Source organism: Mandrillus leucophaeus, unplaced genomic scaffold, assembly GCF_000951045.1.
Source record: "Mandrillus leucophaeus isolate KB7577 unplaced genomic scaffold, Mleu.le_1.0 Scaffold1011, whole genome shotgun sequence".
NCBI classification, from domain to species: domain Eukaryota; kingdom Metazoa; phylum Chordata; class Mammalia; order Primates; family Cercopithecidae; genus Mandrillus; species Mandrillus leucophaeus.
The window spans coordinates 120,123-128,760 of NW_012098222.1; the positions used below are offsets into that span (position 1 = coordinate 120,123).

An 8,638-nucleotide genomic window follows, 5' to 3' on the forward strand; every position below is an offset into this window, starting at 1 on the left:
ACTCTGGTGTTTTTCTCACTGATTGCCAGTTAGAGGAAGCGGCACTTGTGAGCACCTGCCTCTCTCCCCAGGTCCTGTTCAGAAACCCCATCTGTGCCTTTGGAGAGACTGCCCCGAGCACACAGGCCCAGCAACCACCATCTACGGCCCCCAGGACCTAATCCCCTTCTACATAAGGTTCAGTGCATGTGAGCATACACTGGGCTTGATTCCTGCCCACTGGTCCCTGCCAGATGTCCCATGCCCACCTCATTAAGAGAATGAGGCCACACGGACACACCCAGGCCATCATGATGATGGAACGGCTGGGGTCCTACTTGCCCACCCTTCATTGCTGGTTCAGAACCAACTGTCTGATCACATTCCTACCCTGGGGACATTATTGTCTACGAGGGTCACTGATCACTTTTAAAGTTCCAGAAACAGAGGGCCAGCTGGTCCCCTAGAAGTTTGGTACATGGGATAAGCCAAGCCTTGCCTTCAGGAACAGGTTTTCCACCACGTAGCTGCCCAAGGCCCAGGGCATCCCCCAAGTTCATGTGAAGCCTGCCTACCATGTCCACAGCCCATGCCGACCCCTCCTGGAACCACTGGAATGCTTGTTCCTGGGCGTGTGATAAGCCCAGACAGCTTCAGCCTTGCAGGACAACTATGCGCATCTGGCAGCAGTAGCCGAGAGCCTACAGAAAGAAGTTGGAGGTGAAACCAGATTCTACGAAAATACTTTATTAGGCAAAACCACATACTAAAAAACTTTAAAATGCATCAGGAGAGGTGAAGACACAAACTAGTGTGTAGTGACACATGACTGTCAGAACACACTAAAGAATCCAGTTTCCCTCCTCTACCCAGAAAAAGAAAGTTCTAGGCCACCTCCTCCTCAACACACTCAAACTCCTCCTGCTTGGCTGTGGCATCCTCCTGTTCTTGATACTGTTTGGCTAAGTAGTTCATGTTGCTCTAGGCCTCTATGAAATCTGTCTCATCCATTCCTTCGCCTGTGTACCAGTGGAGGTAGGCCCTGCGCCTGAACATGCTGTAAACTGCTCTGAGACACGCTTGAAGAGTTCCTTGATGGCCGTGTTATTCCCAATAGCAACAGTCGAAGTTTTTAGCCCCCAGAGTGGGATGTTACAGAAGGCTGTTTTAATGGTCAGCAAAGTTGCTACTATTTTTATTTTGAAAGTTGAACATTTGTTCCTTCACCTCTCTCAGGCGTATTCGACCCCTGAAAATGGCAGCTGCCATTAAGTAGCTGCCATGACAGGGGTCGCAGGCTGTCATATGCCTAGTATCAAACATCTGCTGGGTAAGCTCAGCCACGGACAGGGCTGGGTACTGCTGGCTGCCCTGGCTGGTCAGTGGGGCAAAGTTAGGAATGAAGAAATGCAGCCGGGGAAATGGGACCATGTTCAGGGCCAGCCGCTGCAGGTTAGCATTCAGCTGGGCTGGAAAGTGCAGGCACGTGGTGACCCCACTCCTGGTAGCAGATGCCAGGTGGTTCAGATCACCATAGGTGGGTGTGGGCAGTTTTAGGGTGCTATCCCAGATGTCCAGTAAGGCTTCATTATCTAAATAGAATGTCCCATGTGATTTTTTCTATGCGCTCATTAAATGAGAGTGTTGTGTTATAGGGCTCCATCACAGTGTGTGACACCCTGGGCGAGGGCAGGACACTGAATGTGTTTATGATCTTGTCTGGATACTCCTCCCAGATCTTACTAATAAGAAGTGTGCCCATCCCAGATCAAGTCCCCCCACCCAAGGAGTGGATCAGCTGGAAACCCTGCAGGCAGTCACAGCTCTCAGCCTCCTTTCTGACAACGTCCATCACTGATTCCATCAGTTTTGCGCCTTCTGTGTAGCGCCCCTTGGCCCAGATTTTTCCGGCCCCACACTGACCTGTAAGACAGTACAGCCAGTCACTCGATGGCCAAGTATACCGTCATCAGTGGTCACCACCACAATGCAAAATGGGCCAAGCATCACATGTGAGATGAAAGCGCCATTCACCCTGGAGGTGGAGCAAATGAACCCCCCTCCCCCAGAGTCACAGCAGCTTCCCCTGTTAGAAATCAAGTCCGGAGTCAAACCTGAGACAGGCTAACAGAACCTCCTGCAGGTGGCTCCTGCCCATTTTCAGGGAAGGCAGTAGACAGGGCCCCAGCTCAGCTCCCTGCAGGGAGTTTACAGCAGTAGCTCCACACCTTGAGGAGACACCTGGGCCTTCCTCCCAAAACCCCTTTAGGAGAGGCAGATTGAGCGACTGGGAGGATAGGAGGGTGTTCAGAGGCCCTGGCTCCACAGTTCCCACAGCAATGACCTTGGGGCATTCCTAGATTTTGAGCTACCCTGGCTAAGGAGCCGCACCCCAGTCCTCACCCCCGCGCCAGCTCACCAAAGATGAAGTTGTCTGGCCTGAAGATCTGCCCCAAGGGCCCCAAGCACCGAGTTCATGGGGCCCGGCTCCAGATTCACGAGCACAGCGCGGGGCATGTACCAGCCACCTGTGTGGGGCGGGAAGGCATTAGTGAGGGGAGGGCCGCCATTCCCAGGAGGGCCATCGGAGAAGGACTGGGGTCTCACCCCTGGCCTCGTTGAAGTACACGTTGATGTGCTCCAGCTGCAGGTCGCTGTCCCCGTGGTAGGTGCCAGCGGAGTCGACGGCATGTTCATCAGAGATCACCTCCCAGAACTGCAAGAGATTGGAGGGGCCAGACAGACCAGGGCTGAGTCACGGAGGCCTGGGAGCTGGAGGCACCCCAGCTCCTGTCCTAGCTCCTCTTCCACCCCCAGCCTCATCCACACCCCATCCCTAGCCTCCGTGTCCCTGGGATCCATCCCGGCCGCCTCGCCAGTCGCCCAGTTCCACCGTATCCCCAGCAGGGAGCCCAGGGGCCGCAATGCAGGAGCACCGCCCCTCCACTGCTACTGCCAACATCTTCCCTGGCCACCAGGCAGGCCCGAGCTGGGCCCTCAGAGCCCCGGATGCCAACCTTGGTGCCGAAGTTGTTCCCGCATTGCCGGATCTGCATGAGCATAATCTCCCCCATGGCCAAGGTGGGATTAGAGCAGTAGGAGAAAGGCCAGAAGGAGTAGCAGATGCGCAGTGACCCAGCCCGCCCTCCCCCAACACTTACATAGCCGGGTGCCCACGTGCCTCAGCCTCGGATTGGGCTCCCAGAAGAAGCAACAGCTTTACTTCCACACAGGTGTACCCACCTGTGAATCCCTTGGAGTTGAACGTCTGTTGGGGAGCTCAGGTGGGCTTGCTGTGGTCCTTTCCACGTTGGGGAAAGCTGGTCAGCTGGAGAACTTCCTCCCATGTCTTTAGTAAGACTAAATCCCTAGCTGACCTGAAACTGAATTTTCCGAAGCCTCTTGTTTCCATATTCACAGAGTGCCTTTGCAACTGTCCTAGACCGATGACATATTTTTTGTAATTGATGAGCCTTTTCATCTATTAGGAGATCTGTGGTTAGGAAAGACCACAGATGTTAACTCGACAGGACTTAATTGTAAGTTTGACTTTGGAGCAGTTCAAACCCGCAGTAAGCTATGGGTGTTAGAGATAGGCCTCTGGTTTAGCTACAGTCTTCTTTAGAGTAGGATTAGCCCCTTCACCTTTCCAGAGGACTGCGGTCTCCACGCAGAGTGAAGGTCATACTGGATTCCTAAAGCTGAGCATAGGTGTTGGGATAGGCCTGCTGTGAAAGATGGGCCATTGTCACTCTGCAGGCTTTTAGATGACCCAAACTGAGGAGTTATTTCTTCTGGTAAACACTTTTCAGATGGGGTGAGGAATGCCTCGATCTAACCAGTGAAGGTATCAGTAAGCATTAGCAAACATTTGAATCTCCTGCAGCAAGGCATGTGAGTAAATTAGAGTTGCCAGTTCTCACCTGGATAGGTTCCTCAATTTTTGGACAGGTTTAACTAGAGAAGAAGAAAATTGCTGGCCGTTTGGGTCTTGTCAGGCACAGAGCTCACAGGGCTGAATCACCTGTTTTAGTGTCTTGAAAAGATTTACCCCTATAAACAAATGAAATATTAACAGAAACAAAGAATTCCTTCTAGGGTGAAACAAATCATGAAAGTGCTGAAATATATTCCTATGATTGGTATTTGGCATTAGTAATTTATTACCATCATTCAGCCAGCCAGAGGAGCCCTGGACTGAAATGCAATCCCTGGCCCATTTTTGTTCTTCTTCAGAGTATTCTGGCCCAGTTCTATGTATGCTGAGCAGCACGCCCATAAACTTCCTTGGCCCATTCAGTGCAGGGGCCTTGGCTGGGGCATCTACAAGGGCATTTCCTTTTACATGGTCAGTCTCTCTTTTGATGTCCTCAGCAACTAGTTATAGTCACTTTTTGGCAGCAAAACAGCATTTTAACAAGCTCAAAATCTGCATGATGTTGCATGGAAAAGCCCTTGGGGGTCGGGAGTCCCTACCCATTCCAAATTGCAGCATAAGCATAAAGCACTAAAAAAAATCATACTTGGAATCAGTGTCATTGTTAACTTTTAAATCCTTTCCCAAGTGCAGGGGCCTAGTAAGTTCAATTAACACAGCTTTTTGAGCTGAGGTAGAGGCTAGCAAGGCTTGTGCCTTGATTCTCTTGTGCTGACTAATAATAACATATCTAGCCCTCCTGTTTTCCTGATGCATAAAACAACTTGCATCTGTTAACCACTCTTCCTTGGGATGGTCAAGGGATTCATCTGTCTTAAGTCTGGCCTGCTAGAACAAATTTGTTTCATGACCTGTAATATGCTTTGGCTGTGTCCCCAGTCAAATCTTACCTTGAATTGTAGCTCCCATCATTCCCGTATATCGTGGGAGGGACCCAGTGGGAGGTAATCGAATCGGGGGATGGGTCTTTCCCATGCTGTTCTTGTGACAGTGAATAAGCCTCATGAGATCTGATGGTTTATTTATTTATTTATTTTTGAGACATAGTCTTGCTCTGTTGCTCAGGCTGGAGTGCAGTAGCATGATCTTGGCTCACTGCAACCTCTGACTCCTGGGTTCAAGTGATTCTCCTGTCTCAGCCCGGGATTACAGGCACCCACCACCATGTCTGTCTAATGTTTGTACTTTTAGTATAGATGGGGTTTCACCATGTTGGCCAGGCTGGCCTCCATCTCTTCACCTGAGGTCATCCACCGCCTTGGCCTCCCAAAGTGCTGGGATTGCAGCTGATGGTTTTATAAAGGGGAGCTTCCCTACACAAGCTCTTTTGCCTGCTGCCATGTAAGAGATGTGACTTTCCTCCTCATTTGCCTTCTGCCATGAGTGTGAGGCCTCCCCAACCATGTGGAACTGTGAGTCAATTAAACCTCTTTTTTTTTGTATAAGTTATCCAGCCTCAGATATGTCTTTATTAGCAGCATGAGAACAGACTAATACAACGTGTATGCCAGAAAGGCTGGGAGCACCTGTGGACTCTGGCAGATAAGTAGCTGGGTTTATGGTTTGGCAGGCTTTAAGGGTTATGTCTGGAGTGTCTAGCAATAAGGCCTGATACTTTCATAAATATTCTCCTATTATCCACTGGTGCCCTTCAGCTTCTAGGACCACCTCCCCTTGGTGTGGGGTCAAAAACCTGTAGGTGCTGTTCTAATGTTAGTTTATTAGCTTTGCCTATGAGAAAAGTGGTAGCAGCAATAGCTGTAAGACATCAAGGCCACCCTGAGGTCACCTCATCTATCTTCTTAGAAAATTAGGCTACTGGCCTTGGAATGTCCCCCAGTTTTGGGGCAAGATTACCCAAGGCCTATGCTTTGCTTTTTGGTCACATAAAGAAAAAATGGTTCATCCAACTTGGGGACTCCCACAGCTGTAGGAGAGCCCAATTTCTCCTTGAGAGTATTGAAGATTTGCTTGCAGTTCTACTTACATTCTGGGAGCTCTAAATCTTTCCCTTTAGTGTATCATATAAAGGTTTGGCTACATGTCCAAATCTGGGCACCCATAAGCAGCAGTACCCAGCTATCTCCTAAAAAAGCCCATAGTCATTTGTTGGACTGGGACCCTTACATGACTAAAATAACTTTTTTATCTTCTAGGGATGTTGATCAGTTCCAGAGGCTAAGACAGAGTTCAAATAATTAAGTCTTTGAGTCAAAATCCGAGCCCTGTATGGTGATGCCCTATATCTGCAAGTTCCCAGGAAATTTACCAATTTAACAGTATTATTATTTGAGTCTTCTTTAATTGGGCTAGCAATGAGCAAGTAGCCTACATACTGAATAATTGTGTCCCTTTCCAATTGTAGATTTCCTAAGTCCTCAGCTAGAGCATTTTCAAATAAGTAGGGGCTATGCCAGAATTAGCTTTCAGAGATGGCTGTCCAGGTTAGTTTTGAGGCGGAATGTATATCTGAATCAGTCCATTCAAAGGCAAACATATTATGAATCTGGATGCATTGAGATGCAGAAAAATGCATCTTTCAGATTTAAGGATGTAAACCAGCTTGCATCCCCTGGGACTTGGTAAGTATTGGGGACAATGAGGTGTATGGAGACAACTGCATTTATTAATGCTGTAAGGTTTCTGACAAATCTGTACTTCCCATTAGCCTTTTTATCTGGTGACATGAGAGTATTGTAAGGAGACTCTCATGGCCTTAATAACTCATATGGCAAGAATTTGGCAATAAGGGGTTGAATTTCCCCTCATGCTTCTTGCCTTAAAATGTATTGTCTCTTCCGAGGGCGAGGAGCACTAGGCTGAAGTTGGATTTGAATGGGGGAGGTGTTTAGTGCGTTTCCCAGAGCCTGTGTGGCCCAAACCTCAAGATTTACTTGAGACAACACCTCATGTGGTAAATGTGACAACTCATTCTTAACTTCTTTTTTCCCGTGAGGGGTCGGGAACAAAAGTAACACTTCCTATGCTTTATGATCTGTGAAGGTGACCATGACTTGGTCTCCTGAGTCAATAAATCTCTCCCCAGTAAGAGGTCAGGCATTCAGACAGAACTAAAAAGGCAGGTGAGAAACCCAGAGGCTCTGGAGGACAACTTAGAAGATTAAAATAAAGCAGTGTGTTTGGGCTTGTCCATGATGAGAAGACAGGAGCCGATTGTATTGAATCAGGACGGAGTCATCTGCTCCCATACCTAATAAGAAGTTAACACTCCTACCTGCCACTTTAAGAGTCACCTGAGGCTCTTCCATCTCTCAATAGCTAACAGTCCAATGGGAGCGGAGGCAGGAAGTATCAGGCCCTATCACTTTTGGATCTGCTGGGCTCTGATGATGGCTCCCTTGGAAGCGCAGTTCATTTGCTTTGGCAGCGGCCTACCGTCTTACAGAAGGCACATTGATTTATATCCAAGGCACAGTGGCCCAGAGGCACAGACTGAGACTTTTACCTTCTCACTTCCTCTGCGAGGGCCAGGGCTTAAAGGACTGCCTCTGAAGTGGTGGAGAGCACAAGGCTGCAGCTAGAAGCAGGGCCTCTTTGGAGATTTGCTTTATTTTGTGTTTTCTCTGCCCTATTCCTGTGATGGAAAGCTGAAAAATCCAAGTCTAAAAGCTGATCCATGGGAGTCTGAAAGCCTAAGGCTGCTTTTGGCAGCTTCCTGCAGATATCAGAAGCAGACTGGGCTATAAAATAAACTCCTAGGAATGCCTGTCCCTTCTTGGAGTCAGGGTCAGTGTTAGTGTATCTCCTCAAAGTCTAAATTATCCACCCTAGTAATAAGGCTAGGTTTTCATCTTTCCCCTGAGTAATTTTCCAGACTTTATAAAAATTAAAAAGCTTTATCACACTTTTTTTTCTTATTCCTTCAAGGAGTCAAATGATCATAATTTTTTCTCTATATATCCCACTTTTTTCCTAATTCATTTCTCTTTTCTAGATTCTAGCTCTATTTTGGGTCCTGGTCAGGCACTGCTGTGCCTCCTACCTGATAGGTGCCATGTCCCTGGCTACAGGCTGCCACCCTATTAGCAGGTGCTCTAGCCACTCCCGTAATACACTGCTTTTCTACCATGCAGCAGGTAGACATAAATATATGCAAATCTTGCCTGCTTAAATTTGTCTGTGAATTTTCCCGGAACCTCTGAACACTGTTTTAGTTTTTCCTTGCATATGGTTAATTCAGACATAGAAAAGGGTACATATACCTATATAGTGTCCCTATTATCATCTGTCACTTCCCAGAGAGGCCAAAAATTCAGCTTTGACAGCTGACAAGAGGCCCCACTGTGTGTTGTTCTGGGGAAGCTTGGGTGTTTCAAGAGTGGGGTATGTATGTAAGATAGGACTCGAAGGGCAGGGGGAAGATGATGACTGGACACTAGATAACCCTGGAAAACTAGAAGGAATGAATAACATGCTGCACACCTCACCAGAACTGGAAGGAGTCTGACTATATTCTTATGGGGTGCTTGGACTGGCACGGGAGAGTTCAGCCCCAGCTGAGAAAAGCCTAATATTAAGAGGCACTTGCATTAGAAGGGTAATCAATTATTTGCTGTCCCTATTTTGTCTTTTCCTCCATCAAACATATAGGAGCCCATTTTAATTTTTTATCCTGACCAAGCATCAGAGAAGCCTGTATATAATGTATTTCCTCCCACTTAGTTTCTCTTCTATAAAACAAATTAAGCTACAAAAAAAAAA

General features: G+C 47.8%; 1 pseudogene; it reads right to left on the reverse strand.

Moving 5' to 3' along the window:
• Positions 1–864: 864 nt before the first annotated feature.
• LOC105536428 lies at positions 865–3,053 on the reverse strand (annotated as a pseudogene).
• Between the last annotated feature and the right edge of the window lie 5,585 nt (positions 3,054–8,638).